At 33.6% G+C, this 27,623-nt stretch overlaps 1 protein-coding gene across 3 annotated transcripts in view; it reads left to right on the forward strand.

Annotated features, from left to right (window-relative positions):
- The window catches only part of ATRNL1 (attractin like 1), an 839,395-nt gene that overhangs the window by 79,253 nt on the left and 732,519 nt on the right, over positions 1 to 27,623 (forward strand). The gene's annotated exons all lie outside the window — the stretch shown is intronic.

Consider the following 27,623-nt stretch of genomic DNA (forward strand, 5'->3'; position numbering starts at 1 on the left):
GCTGGCTTCTATAAGAGATTATTATCTGTTATGTGAAGGTGAAGGTGACTAGGGCAATCTACATGTGAGTTTTTATACTATACCTTTACTCCTTTTTGTTTTTCTGGTACTTCATTTTTTTGAATTATTTCTAACATTTTTAAAACAGTGGTAACCTTTTTTATTGTTTTTAGTTTGTTTACAAATATATGCCCTGTGGTGGTTATTCAGATTCAAGAAAATAATTCTTTTCTGGCTCTGGGCAGTATTATGAACTCAAATTCTTGGCTCTTTTGTGTATGGACAACTATATATACAACTATTTAGAGTCCTTGTGCAGTCTTAATGAGAAAACTCATTTGCAGACCACCATTAGCAAGAGAGTACTTGTATGCTTAGAGGAAGACTCCCCTTCAAAATACTCCACTGTTTCCCTTGCAGTCCTTTCAAGTGATGGCTGTTTTTGTTTACATATTCTCAGTACGGCTGGGTCAAAAGTGGGTTACATATCCTTTTTACTTCTTATTGCCATTTCTACTCTATTCTCAATTCCTCCTCCTTTAAATTGCCTGGCTTTGACTCTTACATCATCAGAACATGTCACCTATTACTTCACCTTCCTGCACTCATCCTTTGCTCTCAGATGGCTGTGTTTTATTTCTTGGGGAATTTAGCTTCTGGCTTACTGTCACTGTGTCCAGAATACATAAGGCAAATATTTTTATATTGTAAATATGCACTTAAGTACTTCTCCTACCTGGCCTGTCAATTTCTTGATCTACCAAAGATTTTGTTTTCCATCCTCCTTGAGCCACTCTCTCCATTGTTACGTTCTAGACCTTGTTATTCCAGTACAACGAGTCCATAATATCCATTTGAAATATCTTACTTTTCAAGTACCACTGATCTCTCCAGCTTACTGTTTCTAATGTCCACACTCTGACAATTCTTTGACCTTACCAGAGCCTTTAGTCTGTTGAGACTATCAGTTTTTCCACTCTCTCTCACTCTTTTTTGGTCCATATTTCTAACCCTACCTTTTTTATCCATACTTCTAACCCTACCCATAGTTCTAAACGTACCTAGCTTTAAATTTCATAATTACCGTTCTCAAGTTGGTTTTTTTTTTTTTAAATGATATCTGGTACTTACTCAGCTGTAAGTTTATAATTACTCATGTCAAGTTGACCCTTAATGACATCTGGAACTTCTGCCAGTCTAGCTTGGTCTCGCTCCCAGCTCTCCTGGATGACTATTTCATTCCTGTTCCTCTGTCCTCAAGTTTCAAACAGTTCCTTCTCTATCATCACTCTCAATTGATGACCTGAGTTAGTTCTTATTTTACTGAGAAAATAGAAGTAATCAGAAGAGAATGGCTATTGATGGGAACACGTTGGAGGGTGATGGTTAATAAGCAATGCTATGTTGAGTAAGCTTGCTTACATACATTATGATCATAACAAACTCATGACAACGTTGAGGCAGACGTGTGGCTGAGTTATTCCAACTTTTGAAATGGGCCCAGGAGTTTTTAAGCAAGAGTTAACAGATGTTCTATGTAGAAGGGCAGTTTTCTTTTCTGATTTTGTTATTAATTTTTGGTTTTATTATAGTGCTCAGGAAATGTTGGTCTTATTTCTACTTTTTAAATTTATTGAAATTTTCTTTGTGGCTCAGTTTTCACAAATATTTGATAGGCACTTGAGAAGAAGATAAATCCAGTAATATCAAGGTATGGAGTTTGATATTATTTATTTACAAAATTGGCTTTATTGATTATATTGTTTAGGCCTTCTGTTACTTAGTATTTTTTGTTCTTGATCTATCTTGCTGTGAAAGTTGAAGTAAAATTTTAAAGTGTTAGTGCATTTTTCCTATTTCTCCTTATATATTCTGGAATTTATGTTTTATAGAAGTTGCTATTACAAATATTAATAATTGTTATGTGTTTATTGTAAATTGTATTACTTAATATTATAAAGTGATTTGTTTAATGTTTTCTTGACCTGAATTCTACCTTATCTGTTATTAATATTGCCCTTGTTTTGTTTTTTTGGTCAGTCTTTTCCTAGTATACCTTTGCTCATCCCTCTATTGTTATTATCGTTTAGTGTCTTAGAATCACTTTTTTAAAAAATGTATTTCTTGCATACGAGAGAGTTGAATTTTGCTTTGTGATTCCTGTTTTTTTTGTACATTTTCTGTACATGTCTTATATTTTCAAAAGTCATTCTTGCCTTTTTTGTTAGTTTGTTTTTAATTATAGCTCTTCTCACGTTTAGGGCCCGCCTTCCCCTTACTTTGTTTTATTTTTTTGTGGGGATGGGTATGGTAAGTTTTGAGATCTGCTTCCATTAGTTTCCTCTATGCTACTTGTTTCTCGTTGCCCTTTCAGCATTTTTGTGGCTGCTTCTGTTTAGCTGTTTTGGTTTCACTTGATTTTTGTACATTCATTCCTAATCTAGACTTTATGAGGAATTTTTTTTTTACCCTCGTAATTTCTCTGGAAATGTAATTTTCTTTTCCTTTCACTTTATCTGCTTTCCCCATGTTTTCCTTTTGTTTTCTATTTCTTTTCCAGGGAGAATGGGGGAGATTCAGAACTAAACTGTTACCACATTTGTCCTTGAAACACATGTTTTGACTTTTGAAATTTTAAAATGAGTACTTAGTCTAAAGTTAAGCAATACTCTTATTCTTTGCTCAACCTCCAATTTATAGGATACTGTTTTCCACTGTTTTAGTTATTTTTGTTTTGTTTCAAACACAATGATACAATGATAATTGTATCATTTTATAATATAAATAAATTAAAAATAAACAGTAAGTATATCATTTGTTTACAGGGGTCAGCAAAAGGCATCTATAAATGACCAGATAGTAAATATCTTAGGCTTTGTTGGTCATACATTCTCTGTCACAACTAATTAACTCTGCCTTGTAGCCTGAAAGTTGCCATAGACAATACATAAACAAATGGGCATGGTTGTGTTCAATAAAAATTTATTTACAAAAACAGGTGGTGGACTAGATTTAGCCTTTGGGCCTTACTTTGCTTACACTTGCTCTTAAGAGAGAGAGTATGCTTCTAGGGCCCTAACAACCCTGATCCAACTTAATTAAAATTTGGCATATAGTTTTTTTTGGACATTATATATAGGGAAAATTCATGCCCCAAAGTAGCCTGATATCTAGTAAATGACCCAAAGTTCCCAGGGGGAACAGTTGTTTCGTTTATGTGGAACCAAGGCTGAAATAGATGCTATCTATCTGCCTCCACAGAGCATATTTTTAAAAACTCACTTTTTCATTGAGGATGTACACTTTCAAGGATCTTGACTTTATATAGATACTCTCTAATCTTATACCTACATGGGTCCACCTTCAATGTTGGCCATTAAAATGGAATCTCTAGGCCACCTGATTAGTATATGTCATCCTTACTGAATATTGTTTATAATTCACAGTTGGCAGAATATATTTTGTGTGCTTCATAGTTTCGTTTATTGAATGTTTGTCCCACTCAGCCATCAGACATAATAATGGTGGTTATGCTTTCCGAGGATGGCTAGGAAAGCACTATGGGTTTATTCTGATCAACTATTAGTGATAAATATTGATATAGGTTGTTAGCTGATATATTCATCTCCTGGTAGGTTTTTGTCTGATTTGGGATAATCTGATTACAGAATGCCAATTTTGTTTTAGATAATCTAAACATATTTTTATATTGAGTTTCTTTTGGCTTATTCTACAACCAAAATACTATGTCTAAATAAATTTATCAGCAGGGTATTTTTGGCTTGATTTTTGTCTTACTAACTGCATTACTTGTCAGGCATACTTAAGAATGTAGTGTAAGATGAAAATGGGAAGAATACATGATTGATGAGTTTTATAAGAATAATAGATAAACCATGGGCAGTTTCACATTCTGTGAATTATTGAAGTACAAAGCAAAACCCAACAAATTTTTTGTAAAATTATTTCTTAATAGAAAAATTAATATCTTACTTTACTTATTCCTAATGCATTTTGAATTTGCTGCTTACATGTTGAAAGTATGTGGTGTCATAAAATAATCTATAGTACTTTCAAAGAAAAGAGTACAAAACGATGGGTAAATGTAGTTTAAAGATGCTGTCAGAATAATTAAGTTCACCACACTGTCTTCCACAATGGTTGAACTAGTTTGCAGTCCCACTAACAGTGTAAAAGTGTTCCTGTTTTTCCACATCCTCTCCAGCACCGGTTGTTTCCTGTCTTTTTAATGATCGCCATTCTAACTGGTGTGAGATGGTATCTCATTGTGGTTTTGATTTGCATTTCTCTGATGGCCAGTGATGATGAGCATTTTTTCATGTGTCTGTTGGCTGCCTAAATGTCTTCTTTTGAGAAGTGTCTGTTCATATCCTTCACCCACTTTTTGATGGGGTTGTTTGTTTTTTTCTTGTAAATTTGTTTGAGTTCTTTGTAGATTCTGGACATTAGCCCTTTGCCAGATGAGTAGATTGCAAAAATTTTCTCCCATTCTGTAGGTTGCCTGTTCACTCTGCTGGTAGTTTCTTTTGCTGTGCAGAAGCTCTTTAGTTTAATTAGATCCCATTTGTCAATTTTGGCTTTTGTTGCCATTGGTTTGGTGTTTTAGACATGAAGTCCTTGCCCATGCCTATGTCCTGTGAATTGTTTTGGCTGCATGTTGTAAATAAACTTTATGGAAGAAAGAACAGAAAGAGGATAGTTAGGAAGTTGTTAACGGTAATCTGGGCCAAAAATGATGATGAGAATTAGTCGATTTGTTTGATTTTTTAAAAAAGTAGAGTCAATAGTATTTGCTGAGGGTTTAGATGTAGAGTGTGAGATAAAAGAGAGGAACCAAGGGTGATTCCAAAATTTTGGCCCTGAGCAGCTGGAAAGATGAAATTGCCATCAACCGATATGTAGTAGATTGTGAAGCAGGTTTGGGGCGAAGGTGTTTTGAAGATGAGGAGTTCAGTTTGGACATGTTATATGTGAGATAGCCACTAGATGTCAGAGAAAATGTCAAGCAGACAGTTGGGTATATATGTTGCTATAGGTACTCTTTTTAAAAAATTTATATTCTTTTTTAAGAAGTTTTAGAGCAGGAATTCTGCAGTATACCTCCTTGTGTGTACACTTTCTAGTAAAGTGCCATATTCTTACTGGAGTCCTAGAGAGAAAGATTTGGGCTGAAGGTGTAAATTTGGGAGTTCTTGGGAGTTCTTAAAGCCAGGAGACTAGATCAGATCACTAATGAAGTGGGTGTAGATAAAAAGGAGAATAAAAGGATTGAGCTATAGGGTCCCCGAATAATAAGAGGTAGGGGAGAAAAGGAAGATAAGCAAGGAAGAGTACAGTGAAGTGTAAGCCAAGTGCAGAAAGAATATTAAGTGGGAAAGTAATCAATGGAGCCACATTCTGCTGATGCCTCAAGTACAATGATTACTAAGGATTGATCATTGAATTTAGCACTGTGCAGTCATTGGTGATCTTGACAGGAACAATTTCTGTGTGGTGGTGGGGTGAAAGTCTCACAATATTGGATTTAATAGGGAATGGCAGGAGTAGAAGTGGAAATGATGGTTGGAGCCAGCTCTTTCAAGGAAATGTGTTTGAAAAGGAAAGCACAAAGTGAGCAGAAACTGGCAAGAAACGTAGGATCCTTTTTTAGCTCGGATTTTTACAGAAGCAGACAATGAGACAGGATTTCAGTACAGTAATTCTATTTGGGAAAGTGTAGGTAACACTGTTAGGGGAGTTGAGAAGTGATACAAGGACGAGAAGGCAGCCATTTAAAGGTCCAGGCTTCAATTGACACATAATCTCTGAAATTTTCTTTAACTATTAACCCTGTCAGTTGTCAGTTGATGTGTCCCATGGACTATGTCTCCAAAACCTACCCATTCTTAGTAGAGAACCTATCCATTTTTAGTAGGGATGGGGTTTCGCCATGCCTATCTCGCACTCCTGAGCTCAAGTGATCTGCCTGTTTTGACGTCCCAAAGTTCTGGGATTACAAAGTACTGTGTCACCCAGTGTGGCTTGATTAATATGAAAATGTTTATAGAGATAAGACAACAGAATACTTAAGAAAATAGCTTGTGCGAAGCATACACAAATAAATCAGGAAGGGAGCTGTGGTTTTTTTTTTTTTTTTTTGAGACAGTCTGACTCGGTTGCAGGGGCTGGAATGCAGTGGCATGATCTCAGCTCACTGCAGCCTCTGCCTCCTGGGTTCAAGTGATCCTCCCACCTCAGCCTCCCGAGTGGTTGGGATTATAGGATTGCACCACCACACCCAGCTAATTTTTGTATTTTTAGTAGAGATGGGGTTTTGCCATGCCTGTCTTGAACTCCTGAGCTCAAGTGATCTGCCTTCTTCGACCTCCCAAAGTGCTGGGACTACAGGCATGAGCCACTGTGCCTGGCCAAGGAAGGGAAACTTTTTGTGAGAACATCCTAGAGTACAACTTCTAAAAGTGATGTTGGGTTATCAAGTGCTTAGGTGTGACAGTGACAACAAGATTTATATTCAAAATTATTGGAAAAATCCAGAAAAAGTTTAATGAAGAAATTGGCTTGCAGTAAAGGTTCCACATGCTTTTGTTTGTCACAGAGTGGAAGTGGCCTTCATAATTGTATAATGATGAAAAGACTTGTTAATCCACAGCTTTATTTACTGCATTTTTCATTTTCTGGAAGTAGTTTTATTTTCCTCTAAGCTCCTGTGTCCTTTTGTTTTTAAATTAATATGACACATGCTACAATTTGAATATGTCCCCTCCAAAATTCATGTTGAAACCTAATCCCCATTGTAGTAGTATTAAGAGGTGGGGCTTTTTGGGGTATGATTAAGTCAGGATGGCTCTGCTGTCATGAATGGATTAGTGCCTTACAAAAAGTGCTGGAGGGAGCTAGCTGGGTCCTTTTTGCCTTCCATCCTTCCACCATGTGAGGACACAGCATTCTTCCCCTCTGGAGGACGTAGCAAACAAGGCACCATCTGGAAGCAGAGCATAGCTCTCAGCAGACACCAAAGCTGCCAACACCTTGATTTTGAAATTCCTAGTTTCCAGAACTGTTAGAAATAAATTTCCATTGTTTATTAATTACATATATGCTGTTTTTTATAGGTACTCTTTTTTTTCTAAAAAAATTTATATTCTTTTTCTAAGAAGTTTTAGAGGAGGAATTCTGCAGCATACCTCCTGCGTGTATACTTTCTAGTAAAGGGCCATATATTAAATGCTTGATAAATATGTGTGATGAATAAATAGGGTTTTCATCACACTTTCCTTAAAAGTGTGAATCTGTTTCTTGACTTTGTTTTTAGTATATTAACCAAATTATTTAAATTGTGTACTATACATAATTATTATTCTCCTTCTAGTGGTGAGTCATAACATGCTGTGCTTGATGTTCTCCATTTGTCTCTCCACATCTACCTTTTATTTTTTTCCATCCTGTTTCCATGCCCTCTGGCTTCCAGGTAGGCTGAGCCAGTGGTGGTAGATCTGATGGTGGGAGATGAGTGGGGTTGTGGTATTTTATTCCACCAACTTTCTCCCTGCTGGATAACCTTGGGTTAGTTGTGTTGCTTTATTGAAGGCTGAACTGTCAGGTGTCTTCATATAGCTATCCTCCAGGAATTTTGGAAACACTCCTTCCTCTTGCTTTTTTAAGGCCAAGGGGTGGTAAAGGCTTCCTGTTGTGGTAGGTCTCAGGATATTGCCCTGGTCATACCTTTATAAATAGCCTTTTATTAGATACTTTATAATTGTTTTGAGCATATTATTTATTTCCTGTCAGCACCCTGGCTGATATAGTAGCTACTATTGGCTTTATAGAGATTCAAATATAACTTTTGACCAAAATGATCCTTCGTATGTTCTTATTCTGGAAGTTGAGAGGAAGAAGTGTTTTGTGGGAGGATTTCACACTTTATTAGTGGATAAAAATGTTGGCAGAAGTATAAACATTTCAGAATAGCATGGAATTAGGTCCTTCAGTCCATTTCTATGCTTATTTTTGAATTTTTAAATTTTAATATCACATGGTCATCTTTAATATTACATTTTCTCTTAATGTTAAAGATTAATATATTTATCATCTTTCAAGAGTAGCTGTTCCAATTTTTTAGTAAGCAGAATCCTTATTTGTGTATTTCTTCTTATTTATTCAAGAAAACTTTTTTGTTGGATATCCTTTTAAATTTCTTTTTGAATTATGCTAACTCAGACTCAACTTTTTTTGGTTATTATGCTATCAACGTAGAAGTAATCATGTCTTAGTAGCAAAATACCTCCAAAGTGTATTTGATGGGAGGATATTTATTTTTTTAAAAGCCCATTTGCTGTATTCCTTTAAGTTTTCTCTTTAAAATCATGGTCATTTAAAAAAATTGTTGAATTTTTTTCAACTTCTCCATTATTCTGAAATCCAGAAATTCTTATTGTATATTTGTTTTTAAAAATAGCTTTATCACATATACATGTGCATATCATCTGGTTTGCTTATTTTTGACCTTTATAAAAAGGTCGTACTTATGCCATTTTCTCAGGCTTTGTTTGATTTTGTTTATCACGATTATTACCAAGATTCATCCATGTCATTATATATTGCTGCATTTAGCTTCTTTATATTTCTGTATTTTATTCGTTGTATAACTCTACCACAATTTATTTACTTATTTCCCTGCTTTAGCGCTTTTGGATTTGGTATCTGGTAAAATTTACCCACAGTAGCCATTTTGAGACATATCCTGATAAACTATTGCATTTGAAGAGATAAAGAAAAAAATCCTAAGGATTTTCCAGCAGAAAGATGAAATATCTTACAAGGGCAAGAGATTAGACTAGTATCAGATTTTTCAAAAGCAACATACAGATCAAGGCAACCATTAAGAAAGTATAGACCAAGGGTTTTATGTCTTGCCAAATTGTACCTCAAGTGTCAAGGCTATCAAAAATAATTTTGAACATAGAAAAGCCAAGTTAATACTGTATGTGTGTGCCCTTACCTGAGAAATTTATATACTAGGGTAGAGGTGTGCAGATGTTTTTTGGTAAGGTTTCATATAGTAAATAATTTAGGTTTTGTATCCTACTAAATTCTGTTGACTCTGTTGTCACTACTCAGTTCTTCCATTGAAACTGTATACAGACAGTATAAATTGCTTTTATAAAAGGGTGAATGTGGCTATGTCCAGTAAAACCTGATTTACAAAAACAATTGGTGGAGTTAATGGGCTGTAATTTTCCAATCCCTGTCCTGGAGAATGAGCTTCATCTAATGAACAGATAAATGGGAACACTTCAGGTAAAAGATTGATGGAAAACATTTCCCATACTTAATTTTAGAGCTAAGACTAAAATAAAGGTAGGAATATGGGTAGACAACTGAGTGTGCAAATGTTACATGTTCTGTCCAAGTTGAAATAATGCAGTTAAAAGTGGGAGAAGGGAGAGGAAAGGGGAAATCAGAGATAAGAACATTGACAGCTGCGTATGTAATAGGTAGGAATCAAAAGATGCCATTTAACACTTGATATTCCATCAAGGTCGATTGGACCCAATTTTAGTTTTTAGTTTGTTTTCTGAGCAGGCCTAACTATTTGTGAAGACTATTATTTTATACATTTTATTCTTTCTTAGAAGTCTTTCAAAGAGCAAAGAGAACATTTACTTGTTAAAAAAAAATCAGAATAAAATATTCTGTCCGTAATTACCAGATGGGTCTGTTGCATTCTTTTAAAAATCTAAGATACGCTATGGAATTTAAATGTTGTTATTTTCTATGTTCTGAAGCATTTTGCTATTTATCATTTTAGGAACTAATTCATTACTTATCAGTTATTTCCAACTATGCTAAAAATTAACAATAAAACTGAAGTTTTTTAGAAAGATGATGCCACAGTGAAAAAAACTGTCATCCTTTAGTTGTATTATTGCAGTTCCCAAAGTATTTTATTACCTTTAAAGAAGGCATACAAGAAGACAAAGTACCATCATTGTAGCCCGCTTTTAGTTTTTGTTGAACACAGTTGAGAATTTAAAATTTTTCATTTTCTGCTCATACTAGTAAAAAGTTGAAAGATCTTTCACAGTTATTAGACAAATAAGAAGATGAATGCAAAGAGACAGATAAGAATGCAAAGAGACAGATGGCAACACTGTAAACTCTGGTGAGTTTACACTAAATCTCAGACTATGGATCTTCAGGAAATGATATCCTAAATGAATTTTTTCAAACTCTTAGATTCAATGAGTGAACAATACATTTTAATTTTTTATTATGTTTATATGCCCCAACACTTTAAAACAAAGAGGTTTGCTATATTTAAATTCTTTTTGGAATTTGCAAAAGGTAGTTTTTGACTGACACTTTTTTCTTGTGTAAAATACTTATAATATGACGTGATAAAGCAACTAAAAGGAACCATTGAATCATGATAAATGCTGATTACTATTGTTCTAGGTATACTGAGGATTAAAACTGACAGAACAGATAATAAAATTAGGTAAGAAAGACGAGAATTAAGGGCACTATGAAAGGTACATACACAAAGGAAAACACTGTAACAAAGATAGAAATGTTCTTACATACCAAAAGAAATAAAAGCAAAGAAATATCAAATAGGAAAAAACTCAGAAAAATGCATTATAACACACACAGTAATTATGACATAAAATTATGTGACAGAGTTGAGATTCACCATAATATCAGTACATGGGAATGGGATTAACTTGCTTATTAAAAGAAAACATTTCAACTTGCTGCATAAAACAAAACCCAAATCTGTGCTTGATTTAGGAGACATTTACAACATATTGATGCAGAAACGATGAAAATAAAGGAACAGAGAAAGATTTCATAGGTGAATGATTACAGTAAGACAGTAGGGAATACCAAAACATTATACGAGACAAGAATACCTTATAATTACTAAAACCCACAATTCACCACAGTGATATAATATATATTAGAAGAATGTTATCTATACACCAGACAACCCAGCAACCACCTGTAGAAAACAGAAACCACAGGCAGTGAAGAGAAACAGTGTCACTTCAGTACAAAACAGGTCAGTCATTATTGTCAATACATGACAGAATAAAAAATAAGAAAGTATCTAAAAAAATCTAAACAACATAACGAATAAAGTTGGAGTTAAGGATGTATAGCAAACAATACAGCCTGATTATAGAGAATGTTGTCTTCTCAAATGCACATGGAAAACCCACAAAAATTGACTGAATATATATATATATATAAATTAGTAGTTTCCCAAGAATGGAAGTATTGAAAATAAACACCTGAATATTAAATAAAATCTTTCTATTGGGTGAATGGGGAAACAGAAGGAAAAATTACAGAATTTCTGAAAAATAGTGACAGTAAAAGCAACACATATAAAAATTTATGGGATACATTTAGGGCAGTTATCAGAAGTATATTTATAACATTAAACAACTATATTAATATGAATGAAAATAAATGCACCACATTCCCAATTCAAAAAGCTAGAAAAAGAATAGCTAAACCAACGAGTAAAGATTTTTGCATAACTTTTTACATAACTAGGAGGAAAATAAAAATAAAAGCTGAAATTAATGATGTAAGAACAGAAAAATAGATTAATTTTTTTGAAAAAAACAAAATAGAGAAGCCAGCAGCTCATTTAATCAAGAAACGAGAGAGCAAGCACAAATACACAAAACAAGAAATGACGAGAAATAATATTGATAGGATATTAAAATAATAGACTATCTTGTACATCAATGCAATTAAATTTGAAAATGTTGAAGAAATGAATTATTTCATAGAAAGTAGCAATTTTCCAAATTGAACCCAGTAAATATAAAAAATTTATATAAAGCACTTTCCGTAGAAAAAGTGGAGAAAGCACCAGGCCTAGATGATACCAGAGAGTAAATTTAGCAAAAATCTTAATAGCTGGATAGTCTGAATGCTGTGTAGGTTGTTTTAGAGAATGATAAAGGAAGGAAAACTTCCAAATTTGCTTTATAAGGGAAGTATAACATTACCACTTAAACCCACTACACAGAAATGGAAAATTTACATATGTATATGATTAAAAATGAAATAAAACCTTTCCCCGTTAAATATCAACACAAAATTCTAAATAAAATGAACACTCCAACACATTCTTTTCTTAATGTGTGTTGAGTTTTATTAATGTGTTTTATAATAAGCATCCTTGGATGCCTGGGTATATATCCCATTTAATAATAAAATACACATTAATAATAAAATACACATTAATAGATAATTAAGTATAATTAAGTGGGATATATAACCAAGCATCCAAGGATGACTATTATGAAATATATTAATAAAACTCACTATATTAATAGGTCAAAGGAGAAAAATGATATGATTATTTTCATTGGTATTAAAAAAATCACATTTCTAATAACGCTTGAGAAAATGGGAATGGATGGCTACTGTATGAACATAATAAATATGTTTCAATCCCAAAGCCAGCATCTTATACTTAATAAGGGAAATAAGCATTTCTATTCACTTCAAGAACAAAACAAGTGTGCACACTATCTCCAGTGCAAGGTTATATATATACACACACATACACACACAACTATGTATATAAGTATATATACACAACTATGTATAACTGTATATATATACACACACACACAACTATATAACTATGAAGTAGTAATATATATACATGTACTACTTTTTGTGTAAGGGAAGTAAAATATAGTTATGCATGCTAATTTGGGCAAAAATGAACACAGGAAAGATAAAACAGAAAAAAAATTATGTTGGTTATTTACAAGGGGTGGTAGAGAATGGTATGGTAAAGATATGACGTGAAAGTATATTTACCTGTGTTTACTCTTTTAAAAAAATAGTCGACTTTTAGAAACATTGATTTTTAGAAGCATATTAATCATTTACATATTGAACAATTAAATAAAAAAGGAAAGGAAGAAAAAAATCATAAAACAATGTAAGCTGAAACAAATGAACCCAACTATGTTTCAAATGAATAGGATAATCATTCTGAAAGGGGATGGAAAGAACTAATGCAAGTGGTTTTTGAACACAGTATTTGACTGTATGCTCTCAGTCTAGGTGTAGATGTGAAGAAGGACTGCAAACAAATCTTTGAGGTTTGTTTTTTGAAGGTTTAGGTGAAGCAATTCTGAAATTATTTTAGATATATGTTTAGACTGAAAAATAAGTAAATATATTGTTTTTGGGAACCAAAGTTATCCAGAAGATGAGAACTGCAGCTATGAAATGGAGAAGTCAAGGAAGAATCCTGGCCTGGATGGATTGCAATTGGAGGTATCAGTATGAGTTTATGGTTACGTAGATAAATAGATACATGGATATGTAGATATATAAATAAATAGGTTAATACATAGATATAGATTCTTCTGAAAGGGCCCAGAAGCTAAGACACCCCAGTAGTAGCGAGCGCACTGAGCACTCATATTCCCAGATCTGGTTTGTAATATTTCCTATGAAAAGAAAGCAGGGCTCCTTGGAGGAGCTGATTCTATGACTGTGACAAGGGAAGTAAAGATAAGCCGAGTACATCTTGTTATATCAAATTAAGGAAGCGCTCAAGAAAATGATGGGTGATGTCAAAAGAACACAGGAATCACCTTCTAGGGGATCCCATTGGTAAAACATGGGACAATTTGAGCATTAAAATAATTTAGGAAAGAAATACATTAAAAACTATTGAAAAAATAAATAGGAATGCATAAGCTTACACTAAGAGTAGACAGGTACAAATACAGAAGAAGGGAAGCCTCTACTTTACATAGAATGCAGACTGTCATAGCTGGGGTTGGAAAATCATTTTGCAAAAGTCAGTAAAAGTTGGGATGGGAAAGAATCATCAATGGATGTTAAATCTGTGGGGGTGGGTATGAAGTTTTTTTATGATATATGCATGGCATTTAAGTCTTCCCTACAGATTGATGATAAGGTGTGGGAGAAAAATCATAACTACATAGTAGAGAAACCTGTCAATAACTTGTCTGAGTGATCAAAATTAACATCACAAACTAAGGGGAATTGGACACTGTGTGCCTTTGTATATGATACCTACAGAAAGAGACATTGCATGTGATAGAGTTCTGCAAACCAGTTCTGTAAAAGTTGAAATAGTAAATATTTTGGGCTTTGTGGACTATGCAGTCTCTGTCTCATCTATTCAGTTCTGCCAATTCTGCCATTATGGGGTGAAAGCAAGCCATAGATAAGTAACTGAGTGAACAGAATGAGGAGACATTTTATGGAAAGGGGGAAAATATTCACAAATTATACATCTGATAAGAGGTTAATATCCAAAATATATAAACAACAACTTAAAACAACCCGATTAAAAAATGGGCAAAGGATCTAAGTAGACATTTCTCAAAGAAGACATACAAATGGTAAGAAACGCTTTCAAGAATATGGAGAAAAGGGAGCCCTCATACATTATTGGTGGGAATGTAAATTAGTACAACCATGATGGAGAACAGTTTGGAGGTTCCTCAAAAAAGCTAAAAATAGAGTTACCAAATGACCCAGCAATCTCACTGCTAGACACATACCCAAAAGAAAGAAGATCATTATAGTGAAGAGATATCTACGCTCCCATGTTTGTTGCATTATATTCATCATAGCCAAGATTTGGAAGCAACCTAAGTGTCCATCAACAGGAATGGATAAAGAAAAAATGGTCCACATATACAATGGAGTACCATTCAGCCATAAAAAAGAACGCAACCCTGTCATTTGCAACATGGATGGAACTGGAAATCATTGAGTGAAATAAGCCAGGCACAGAAAGAAAACTTCATGTTCTCACTTAGTTGTGGGAGCTAAAAATAAAAACAAACTCATGGGGATAGAAGAATGATGGTTACCAGAGGCTGGGAAGGGTCGTTGGTGGGGATGTGAGGATGATTAATGGGTGCAGAAAGTATATATACAATGAGTAAAATCCACTATTTGATAGCACAACAATGACTATAGTGAACAACAGTTTATTTTACATTTTAAAATAATACAGTAGAATTGGATTATTTGTATCAAAGAAATGAATACATGTTTGATGTGATTATTATGCATTGTATGCTTGTTTCAAAATATCTCATGTAACCCATAAGTATATACATCTATGTGACCACAAAAATTAAAAATAAAAAAATTTATAAAGCAAAACATAAAAATGGCCAACAGGTGTGTGAAAATATGCTCAATATTACTAGTCATCAGGGAAATGCAAATTAAAACTACAATGATCTATGATCTTTCCCCTCACACCTGTTAGAATGGCTGTAAAAAAGACAAAAGATAACAAGTATTGGTGAGGATGTGGAAAACAGGGAGTACTTGTATACTGTTGCTGGGAATAATTTTTTTTTTTTTTTTTTTAACAAAAATGAGCAGCAGAGTAGGTTTGACCCCACAGGACATAGCTTACCAACACCTACCTTACAGTATTGTGACTAGAAATGCCTAACCTGAAGCTAATCATGAAGCAATATCAGACAAACTTCAAATGAAGAATATGCCATCTAAAAAGAGGGATGAATGGCTTTATTCTTCAAAAATATCCATGTTATGGGAGACAAAGAAAGGTTGAAAAATTGTTCCAGATTAAAGGAAGCTTACAAGACGTGACAGCTGGTTGTTGACCACTGGTGCACAACATGGTGACAACAAATGCATGAGAACTGGTGATCCCAGACTGGATTCTATGCTGGATGAAAAATTTAAAAAATGCTATGAAGGACATTATGTACTCAGTTCACAAAACTTAAATGTATAGCTACATTAAAGTATTGTACAAATGTTAAATTGCTTAAAGTTGATAACTGCAATGTGGTTATGTATAATAGAAAGAGGGTGCTTGGTTTTTTTGTTTGTTTGTTTGTTTTATTTGTTTGTTTGTTATTTGAGATGGAGTCTACCTCTAGCCCAGGCTGGAGTGATCTCGGCTCACTACAACCTCCGCTTCCCGGGTTCAAGTGATTCTCCTGCCTCAGCCTCCTGAGTAGCTGGGACTACAGGCATGCGCCAGCACGCCCGGTTAATTTTTTTATTTTTAGTAGAGACGGGGTTTCACCATGTTAACCAGGATGGTCTTGATCTCCTGATCTCGTGATCCACCCACCTCGGTCTCCCAAAGTGCTGGGATTATCGGCATGAGCCACCGCACCCAGCTGGTTCTTAAGAAATACACACCAAAGTATTAGGGACAATAAGAATGATGTATACAACTGGGAGAGAGGGAGAGGGAGAAAGGGGGAGGGGGAAAGGGAGAGGAAGGGAGAGAGGGGGAAAGGGAGAGGAAGGGAGAGAGGGAGAAAGAATTAATGATAAACGGGAAAAATGTTGACAATTAGGGAATCTGAATGAGAGGTATATGTGTATGAGGAGTTCTTTGGCTATTCTTGCACTTTTGAAATTATTTGCAAATAAAATGCAAAAATAGAAGAAGTAGATAAATGTTTTTTCATATTTGGTTATGTGGAATATATATTTAACTGAAGATTTTAAGAATTCCCTTGAACTTGCTGTGGCAGTAAAGGAAATGTCAGTTTGTCCTTTTTCGTTATACTTAGAATTATGGCTTTTAGGGAATCTACAAATCTCAGAGGGGAATTATGTGGATGGTTTTACTAACTTGGACCATAAAGCTCTTCTGGGTTAGTCCTGTGGGAAATTTATTTCACTTTAGGTTAGCAATACCTCATAAACTTTCTAAGAATCTCAATATGAGTCTCAAGGTGAGTATAATATTAATGTTTTGCTTTAGTATTTTTCATGCTTTAAGAATTTTGGAGGTGTAGTTGGGAAGCCATAATTAATGTCATTTAATGTTAACTTTTTTCCTTTTGATCTAAAAATCATTAGATTTTTTCAGAAAGGTATTTTTTAATTTAAATTTAGTGATACTATGAGTTTCTCCTCTGCTCTTAGTATCACATGTTTTTAAAAATTCTTTGGTGAATTTTAAGTGTAAATTGGACATTGACTTTTAGCACACTGGTGTCTGAAAATAGATCCATAAAACAGATGTATTAAGTGGTGGGAATTAGGGATTTTTAATAGGAGAAATCTCCAGTTTAGAAACAATTCAATCATAGGAATCACAAAAAGCAAAATTTTATTATGTGTTGCAATTAGGCTTGGCATTTGTGGTAGAGTTTCATTTGTGCAGACCTTTTTAGGAATAATTAAGTAAAATGAAATAGTATCAATATAATGAGTAAAATACAGTTATGCCATGCATAATATTTCAGTTAATCACAGACTGAATATATGATGGAGGTCTCATAAGATTATGCTGGAACTGAAAAATTCCTATCCCTGGAGATGATGTGGCTGTCAAAATGTCATAGTGCGATGCATTGCTCATGTGTTTGTGGTGATGCTGGTGTAAACAAACCTACTTCACTGCCAGTCGTACAGAAGTATGGCACGTACAATTATATATGGTACATAATATTTGATGCTGATAATAAACAACTTAGTGATTTATGTGTTTACTGTACTTTTTATTGTTATTTTAGAGTATACTCCTTCTACTTACAAGAAAAAAAAACCTGTAAAATAGCCTTAGGCAGGAGGTATTCCAGAAGAAGGCATTATTATCATAGGAGATGAGAGCTCCATGCATATGAATGCCCCTGAAGACCTTCCAGTGGGACAAGATGTGGAGGTGGAAGACAGTGATATTGATGATCCTGACTTTGTGTAGGCTTAGGCTAATGTGTGTGTGTCTTTGTTTTTAGCAAAAAATTTTAAAAAATAAAATAAAAAATGAAAAAATAGGAAAAAGCTTATATAATAAGGATATAAGGAACAATTTTTTTTATAGGTGTAAAATATGTTTGTGTTTTAGGCTGTTATTACAGAAGGATCAAAAAGTTAAAAAATTAAAAAGTTTATAAGTAAAAATTTATAGTAAGCTAAGGTTAATTTATTATTGAAGGAAGAAAAAATATTTTAAAAATAAATTTAGTGTTGACTAAGTATACAGTGCTTATAAATTCTACAGTAGTATACAGTAATGTCCTAGGCCTTCACATTCACTCACCACTTATCCATTGACTCATCCAGAGCAACTTCTAGTCCTGCAAGCTTCATTCATGGTAAGTGTCCTGTACAGGTATACCATTTTTTATTTTTTACACCACACTTTTACCATACGTTTTCTATATGTTTAGATACACAAATACCATTGTGTTCTAATTACCTACAGTATTCAGTACAACAACATGCTGTACGGGTTTTTCGTTCAGGAGCAATAGGCTGTATCATACAGCTAGGTATGTAGTAGGCTATACCATTTAGGTTTGTAGAAGTATACTCTGTGATGTTCACACAGTGATGAAATTGTCTAACAGTGCATTTCTCAGAACGTATCCTCGTTGTTAAGGAACACACGACTGTATCATTCTAGCAAACTGCTTTGCCAGTGACAAATGCTACTGTTAAAATTGTATACATTTTTTTTTTACTTACTAAATGTTTTTAGTTTTGGTAAGTGAATTATTAAACCATATGCTTTTAAGCTATTTAAGAACTACAAAAATATTATACATATCCTTGAAAATTTGCATTGACTATATTAAAAAGTTTCAGTAGATGTGCATTCATATTCAGAAAATTCTTATTTTTCCGTATCTGCTTAACATTCTTTCATTGATGGATATATCAGTGCCTTAAAAGGCAGCCATTCTATTACTTTATATATTTTAAACGTTTTATTTATTTGGAAGAAATACGCAGTCCCTGTAATTTGTACTTATAACATTTTTTATTTTTGATTATTATAAGCACATAATAGTTGTGTATGTTTATGAGATACATGGGATGTTTTGATACAGGCATACAATGTGTAATGATCGAATCAGGGTAACTGGGATATCCATCACTTCAAGCCTTTATTAGTTTTTGTGTTAGGAACATTTCAGTTATACTTGTTTAGTTATTTATTGCTTTTGCACCAACCTAATAAAAATACACAATAAATTATTGTTAACTGTAGTCACCCTATTTTGCTGCCAAATATTCATTCTATCTCTTATTCATTCTATCTGTATTTTTGTACCCATTAACCAGCCTCACTTTATCCCCTGCTCTCTGCTACCTTTCCTAGCCTCTAGCAACTGTCATTCCACTCTTTATATCCATAAATTCAACAATTTTTGGCTTCCACATGTAAGTGAGAATATGTGATATTTGTCTTTCTGTGCCTGGCTTATTTCACTTAACAGTGCCCTTCAGTTTCATCCGTGTTGTTGCAGATGACAGAATTTCATTCTTTTTTTATGGCTAAATAATGTTCCATTGTGTATATGTACAGAATTTTCTTTATCCATTCATCTGTTGATGGTTACTTAGGTTGCTTTCGTAGCTTGGCTATTGTGAATAGTGCTGCAATAAACATGGGAATGCAGATATCTCTTTGATATACAGATTTTCTTTCTTTTGGATATATATCCAGCAGTGGTATTGCTGGATCATGTGGTAGTTCTATTTTTAGTTTTTTAGGAATTCCAAACTGTTCTTCATAGTGGTTGTACTAATTTATGTTCTCACCGGCAGTGTATGAGGATTCTCCTTTCTCCACATCCTCATCAGCATTATTGCCTGTCTTTTGGATAAAAGCCATTTTAACTGGAGTGAGATTATATCTCATTATAATTTTGATTGTATTTATCTGATGATTAGTAAGTATTTTTTCATATACCTGTTTGCCATTTTTATGTTGATATGATTAGGCTTTGTGTCCCCACCAAAATCTCAATTAAATTGTAATCCCCATATTCACCAAAATCCCCATGTATCAAGGAAGAGACCAGGGAGAGGTAATTACATCATGGGAGCAGCTTCCCCCATGTTGTTCTCATTATAGTGAGTGAGTTCTCATGAGATCTGATGGTTTTATAAGTATTTCGTAGTTCCTCCTGTGTTCATTATCCTCCCTGCCACCCTTTGTAGAAGGTGCCTTCCTTCCCCTTCACCTTCCGCTATGATTGCAAGTTCCCTGAGGCCTCCTCAGCCGTGCTGAACGGTGAGTCAATTAAACCCCTTTCCTTTATAAATTACTCAGTCTTGGGCAGTTCTTTACAGCAGTGTGAAAACGGGCTAATAACATATGTTGTCTTTTGAGAAAAGTTCTATTCAGATCTTTTGCCCATTTAAAAATAAGATCTTTTTTTCCCTATTCAGTTGTTTGATAACTTTGTATATTCTGGTTATTAATCCCTTGTCAGAGGGTACTTTGAAAATATTTTCTCTCATTCTGTGGGTTGTCTCTTCACTGTGTTGATTGTCTCCTTTGCTGTGCAGAAGATTTTTTTAGCTTGATGTGATGGCTTTGCCCATTTTTTGCTTTGGTTACCTGTGCTTTTGAGGTCCTACTCAAGAAATCTGCCCAGACCAATGTCCTGGAGTGTTTCTCCAGTGTTTTCTTCTGGTATTTTCATAGTTTCATGTGTTAGATGTAAGTCTTTAATCCATTTTGATTTTATTTTCATATATGGTGAGAGGTAGGGGTCTAGTTTCATTCTTCTGCATACGGATATCCAGTTTTCCCAGAACCATTTATTGAAGAGACTGTCCTTTCCCCAATGTATGTTCTTGGCATCCTTCTAAAAAACAAGTTGACTGTAAATGTGTGAATTTATTTCTGGAGTCTCTATTCTGTTCCATTGGTCTATATTTCTGTTTTTATGCCAGTACAATGCTGTTTTGACTACTATGGCTTTGTAATATAATTTCAAGTCTGGTAATGTGATGCCTCCTGTTTTGTTCTTTTTGCTCAGGATGGCTTTGGCTATTCTGGGTCTTTGTGGTTTCATATAAATTTTAGGATTATTCCTTCTATTTCTGTGAAGGGTGTCGTTAGTATTTTGATAGGCATTATGTTTAATCTATAGATCCTTTGGGTAGTTTGGACATTTTAACAATATTTTTCTAATCCGTGAACATGGGATATTTCCATTTTTTTGTGTATTCTCTTCAATTTCTTTCATCAGTGTCTTATAATTTTAATTGTAGAGATCTTTCACTTCTTTGGTCAAGTTAATTCCCAGACATTTTATTTTAATTGTAGCTATTTTAAATGAGATTACTTTTTTTTGGTTTCTTTTTCAGATTGTTCACTGTTGCCATATAGGAATGCTACTGTTTTTTTGTATCTTGATTTTGTATCCATGCAACATTACTGGATATGTTTATCAGTCCAATAGTTTTTGGAGTCCTTAGGTTTTCTAAATATAAGATCATGTAATCTATAAACAAGGAAAAACTTGATTTCTTCCTTTCTAATTAGGATGTCCTTTATTTCTTTCTCTTGTCTAATTGCTGTAGCTAGGATTCCAGTACTATGTTGAATACAGGTGGTGAAAGGATCCTATAGTGTTCTAGATATTAGAGGAAAGGCTTTCAGTTTTTCCCCATTTATTATGATACTAGCTGTGGGTTTGTTGTATATGGCTTTTAAACTATTGAAGTATGTTTCTTCTGTACCCAGTTTTTTAGTTTTTATAGTGAAGGGATTTTGAATTATTGAATGCATTTTGGCATCAATTGAAATGGTCGTATGATTTTTCTCTTCATTCTGTTTACACCATCAGGTACTAGGCTTTTGTTTGATGGGAGACATTTCATCAGTGCATCCATCTTGCTATGTGTTATTGACCTACTCAGGTTTTGAATTTCTCCATGGTTTAATCTTGGTATGTTGCAAGTAATTTATCTGTTTCTTCTGTTTTACAGTGTATTGGCACTTTGTCTCCTAATAGTCTCTAATGATTCTTTGATTTTCTGTGGTATCCCTTGTAATGTCTCCTTTTTCATCTCTGATTTTATTTTTTTAGGTCTTCTCTCTTTTTTGTCTGAAAAGATTTGTCTATATTATTTATCTTTTCAAAAATAAACTTCATTTCATTGACCTTTTGTATTTTTTATTATTGATTTAATTTCTGCTCTGATCTTTATTATTTTATTTCTCCTACTAATTTTGGATTTGGTTTGCTCTTGCTCTTTGAGTTCTTTAAGATGTGCCATTAGGTTGTTTATTTGAAGTTTTTCTATTTTTTTAATGTAAGGATTTATTGCTGTAAACTTCCCTCTTAGTACTGCTTTTGCTGTGTTCTTTAGGTTTTGATATGTTTGTCTCCATTTTCATTTTTTCCGAAAATTTTAAAATTTTCTTCTGAATTTCTTGACCGAAGTGGTTTTTTGAGAAGCATTTCCATGAGTTTGTATAGTTTTCGAAGTTCCTCCTGCTATTGATTTCTAGTTTTATTCTGTCGTGATCAGAAGAGATACTTGATACTTGATATGATTTAAATTGTTTTGAATTTTTGAGACATGTTTTGTGTCCTAATGAATGGTCTGTCTTGGAGAGTATTCTATGTGCTGAGGAGAAGAATATGTATTCTGTACCTGTTAGATGAAATGGTCTGTAGATGTCTATTTGGTCTGTAGTGCAGATTAAGGTCTGATCTGATGTTTCTTTGCTGATTTTCTGTCTGGATGATCTGTCCAATCCTGAAAATGTGCTGTTGAAGTCCCAAGATATTGTTGTTTTGGGGTCTTCTCTCTTTTTAGATCTAATAATGTTTGCATTATATTTTTGGTGCTCCAGTATTGGGTACTTATAGATTTACAATTGTTATATCCTCTTGCTGAAGAGACTCCTTTATCATTATGTAATAACCTTGTCTCTTTTTGCAGTTTTTTTCTCTTGAAATCTATTTATGTGATACAAGTATAGCTACTCCTTCTTGCTTTTTTGTTTGTTTGTTTGTTGCCAGTGGCATGGAATATCTTTTTTCATCCCTTTATTTTAGGTCTGTGTGTCTTTATGGGTGAAGTGTTTCTTCTAGGCAGCATGTAGTGGGGTCTTATTTTTATCCATTCTTCTATGTCTTTTGCTTGGAGAATTTAGTCCGTTTACATTCAATATTATTATTGATCATAAGAACTTACTACTGCCATTTTGTTGTTTGTTTTCTGGTCATTTTGTTGGTCTTTCTTTTTTCCTCCTGAATTCCTTTGTATAAAAGTGATTTTTTTTTCTGGTAGTATATTTTAATTTCTTGCTTTTTATTTTTTGTATATCTGTTTTAGGTTTTTGTTTTATGGTTACCATGAGGTTTGCAAATAAAATCTTATAACCAGTTATTTTAAGCTGATGACAAATTAATTTTGATTACAAGGAAAAGAAAAAAACAAAACAAATAAGCAAATAAAAAACTAAAAAAAACTCTATACATTCTTTCTGGCTTTGGACTTTTTATTGTCTGTATTTATATCTTTTTATACAGTCTACCTGAAAAAGTTGTGGTAGTTTTTAGTTTCGATTGGTTTGTTTTTTAGTTTTTCTACTACAGATATGAGTGCTTTATGTATTTCAGTTATAGTATTAAGAGTATTCTCTGTATGTTTGTATACTTACTATTGCCAGTGAGTTTTATACCTTTAGATGATTTCCTATTGTTTGTTAATATCCTCTTCTTTCACATTGAAGAACTCCCTTTAACATTTCTTGTAAGACAGATAATGTTGTTGATGAAATCCTTTGGTTTTTATTTTTCTGAGAAAGTATTTCTCCTTTATGTTTGAAGGATAATTTTGCTGGATATATATAACTTTCTAGGTTGGATGTTTTCTTTCCTTCAGCACTTTTAAAATGTCATCTCACTCTCCTGGCCTGTAAGTTTCCTACTGAGAAGCCTGCTGCCAGATATGTCAGGGATTCTTTATGTTATGTGCCTCTTTTCTCTGCTGCTTTTGGATCTGTTCCTTATCCTTGACCTTTGAGAGTCTGAATATTATATACCTTGAAGTAGTCTTATTTGTGGTATCTGTTGGTGTTTTATAACCTTGTATCTGGATATTTATATCTTTCTACAAGTTTGGAAAGCTCTCAGTTATTATTTCTTTGAATAAACTTTCTAGCTCAATCTTTATTTCTACCTACTAATTAAGGCCAGTAACTCTTTGGGATAACTTTTCATCTTCTTTATAAACCAGAGGTTGTAAATTTTGATGAATTACAACTTATTATTATTTTAAAAAATGTCTGTACTTTTTGTATTCTATCTAAAAGACCTTTGCCAAACTCAAGGTCACAAAGATTTTTCTCATGTGTTTTCTAGTAGATGTTTTATAATTTTGGCTCTTGTCCTCAGATATTTGTGATCCATTTGAGTGAATTTTCATGTATTGTGTGAAGTAAGGCCTGAGAATTTTATAAAAATAGGCTGGGTCCAGTGGCTCACACCTATAATCCCAGCTGCTCAGGAGCCTGAGGTGGGGAGACTACTTGAGCCCAAGAGTTCAAGGCTACAGTGAACTATGATTGTGCCACTGCACTGAAGCCTGTCATTTAGAGACAGGCAAAACCCTGTGCCTGAATGAATGAATGAATGAATGAATGAATAAATATCCAATTGTTCCAGCTTTTTCCATTGAATTACCATGGTATCTCTGTTGAAAAATCAATTGGCCATATATGTGTGAGCCGATTTTTGGACTCTATTCTGGTCCATTGATGTATATTATGGTTATTCTAGTATCACACTCTATTGATTACTGTAGCTCTCTAAATCTGGCAGTGTAAGTCTTCCATCTTTTTTTCCATTTTAAAAAGTTTTGAGCTATTCTAGGTCCTTCATATTGCAATATAAAATTTAGAATCAACTTGTCAATTTTTGAAAGAAGGCTGCAAGGATTTTAATTGGAGTTGCATTGGATCAGAGAGGGGAAAATTGAGTCTTTAACAATATGGGGTGTTCTAATGCATGGACATGGTATATCACTTCTTTATTTAGGTCTCTTTTGTTTCAGCAGTATTTTATATTTTTCAGTGTACTGGTGTTGTACATAGTTTGCTAAATTCCTAAATATTTCATATTTTTAATATTACTGAATGGTATTTAAAAATTTTAAATTTACAATAGCCGATTGCTAGTCTATGGAAAAAATTCATTTTCAAATATTGGTTTGGTCATGCAACGTTGCTAAACACACTTATTAATCCCTGTAGCCCATTGGTCAACAACTTATTTTCTACATAGATGCTTATGTGGTGTGGTAATAAACATTGTTTTACTCTTTCTTTTTCAGTGTGTATGCCTTTTACTAATTTTCTTTGTCTTGTATTATTAGGATCATTAGTACACTACTGAGTAGAAGTAGTGACAGCAGATATTCCTGCCTTTTCCCTAATTTTAGTAGGGAATTATGCAGTCTTAGCAATGTGTTTAACATGACTTTTATCAGGTTGAGGAAATTTACTTTTATTTCTAGTTTGTTTAGTTTTTTTCATGAATAGTGTTAAATTTCCTCTAAATAGTTTTTTTCATATCTTTTGAGAAAAACTTTTGTTTTTTATTTTTCTGATTTTTTAATATGGTGAATGATATTGATTGACTTTTACATGTTAAACTGCCATTGCATTCTTGGATAAAACTTACTTGGTCATAATGTATTTTCCTTTTCATATATTGCTGAATTTCGTTTGCTGAAATCTTAAAGATTTCTATGTCTATATTCATAAGAGATACTAGAGTATGTATTTTTCTTGTAATATCTTTATATGGTTTTGTAATCTGGCTAATGTTAAATGATTTAAAGCGTGTTTCATCTTTTTTAAGAGTTTATGTAGAATTGATATTATTTCTGTCGTAAATGGTTGATAGAATTTGATCAGGGAAACTATCTCTTCCAGGACTTTGTGAGAATGATTTTAACTATGTATGTATTTTCTTTAATAGATGTAGAGATATCCAGGTTCAAATTGTCGCAAATGACAGGGTTTTCTCCCTTTCTAAGGTCAAATAAGATTACACTGTGTATATACAGTTGTCCCTCAGTATATATGGGGGATTGGTTCCAGGACCCCATACCAAAGCCAGTGCAGTTGGCCTGGGGAATCCACATGTAGGAAAAATTGGCCCTCTCTTTATAGGAAAAGTTGGCTCCCCCTAAACACAAGTTTTGCACCCTGCAAATATGGTATTTTCTATTTGCATTTGGTTGAAAGAATCTACATATAAGTGAGCCCGCGCATAAGTGGACTCATGAAGTTCAAACCCATGTTATTCAAGCATCGTCAATATGCCACATGTTCTTCATTTATTCATTCCATTGGATGGACCCTTAGGATGATGAGCCCTTATGTTGATTCCATATCTTGGCTATTGAGACTAATGTTATAATGAACATGGAAATGCAGATATCTTTTTGACATGCTGATTTCATATTCTTTAGATATATACCCAATAGTGAAATTGCTGGGCCATACAATAGTTCTACTTTTAATTTTTTGAGGAAGCTTTATATTGTTTTCCATAATGGGTGTACTTAGTTACATTCCCACCAACAGTGTACAAGGATTCCCTTTTCTCCGCATTCTTGCCAACACTTGTTATCTTTTGTCTTTCTGATAATAACGATTCTAACAGATGTGAAATGATATATCATTTTGGTTTTAATTTGCATTTTTCTGATGGTGAGTAATGTTGAACATTTTTTCATATACCTGTTGGGCATTCGTATATCTTCTTTTGAGAAATGTCCACTCATGTCCTTTGCCCGTGTTTTAGTTTGGTTATTTGTTTTCTTGCTGTTAAGTTCTTTGAGTTCCTTATATATTTTGCATATTAACCCTTTAACAGATATATCATTTGCAAGTGTATCTTCCCATTTCATAGGTTATCTCTTCAGTTTGTTGATTGTCTCCTTGCTATGCAGAAGCTTGTTTGATGTAATATCATTTGTCTACTTTTGCTTTTGTTACCTGTGCTTTTGGCATCATATCCAATAAATCTTTACCCAATGAATGTCATTAACTTTTCCACTATGTTTTTTTCTAGTAGTTTCACCATTTCATGTCTTATCTTTAAGTCTTTAATCCATTTTTAGTTGATTTTTATATATGGTGTGAAATGAGGGTCTAATTTTGTTCTTCTGCATGTGGATATCCAGTTTTCCTAGAATCATTAATTGAAGAGACTGTCTTTTTCCTGTTGTGTGTTTAGGCATCTTCATCAAAAGTTAATTGATTATAAATGTGTGAATTTATTTTCAGGCCCCCTGTTCTGTTCCACTGGTCTTGTGTTAGTACCATGCCTGTACAATGTTGTTTTCATTACTACAGTTTTGTAGTAGATTTTGAAATCAACTAATGGGAGGCCTCTGGATTTGTTCTTTTTGCTTAAGGTTGCCTTAGCTCTTTGGGACTTTTTGTGGTTTCATACTGATTTTAGGATTTTTAAAAAATTTTTTGTGAAAAATGTCATTGAGAGTGTGGTAGGGATTGCTCTGAATCTGTAGATCACTTTGGGAAGTATGGATATTATAACAATATTAATTTTTCCAATTGTGAATGTGGGATCTTTCCATTTATTTGTGTCTTTTTCAATTTATTTCATCAATGTTTTATAGTTTTCATTGTACAGATCTTTCACCTCATTGGTTACATTTATTTATTTATTTCAAGGATTTTCAGTTTTTTTAGTGAGCAGTGAAAGAAAATGTTTCGGCTCGGTGCAGTGGCTCCTGTAATCCCAGCACTTTGGGAGGCCAAGATGGGC

This window comes from Pongo pygmaeus, chromosome 8 (assembly GCF_028885625.2).
Source record: "Pongo pygmaeus isolate AG05252 chromosome 8, NHGRI_mPonPyg2-v2.0_pri, whole genome shotgun sequence".
NCBI lineage: Eukaryota > Metazoa > Chordata > Mammalia > Primates > Hominidae > Pongo > Pongo pygmaeus.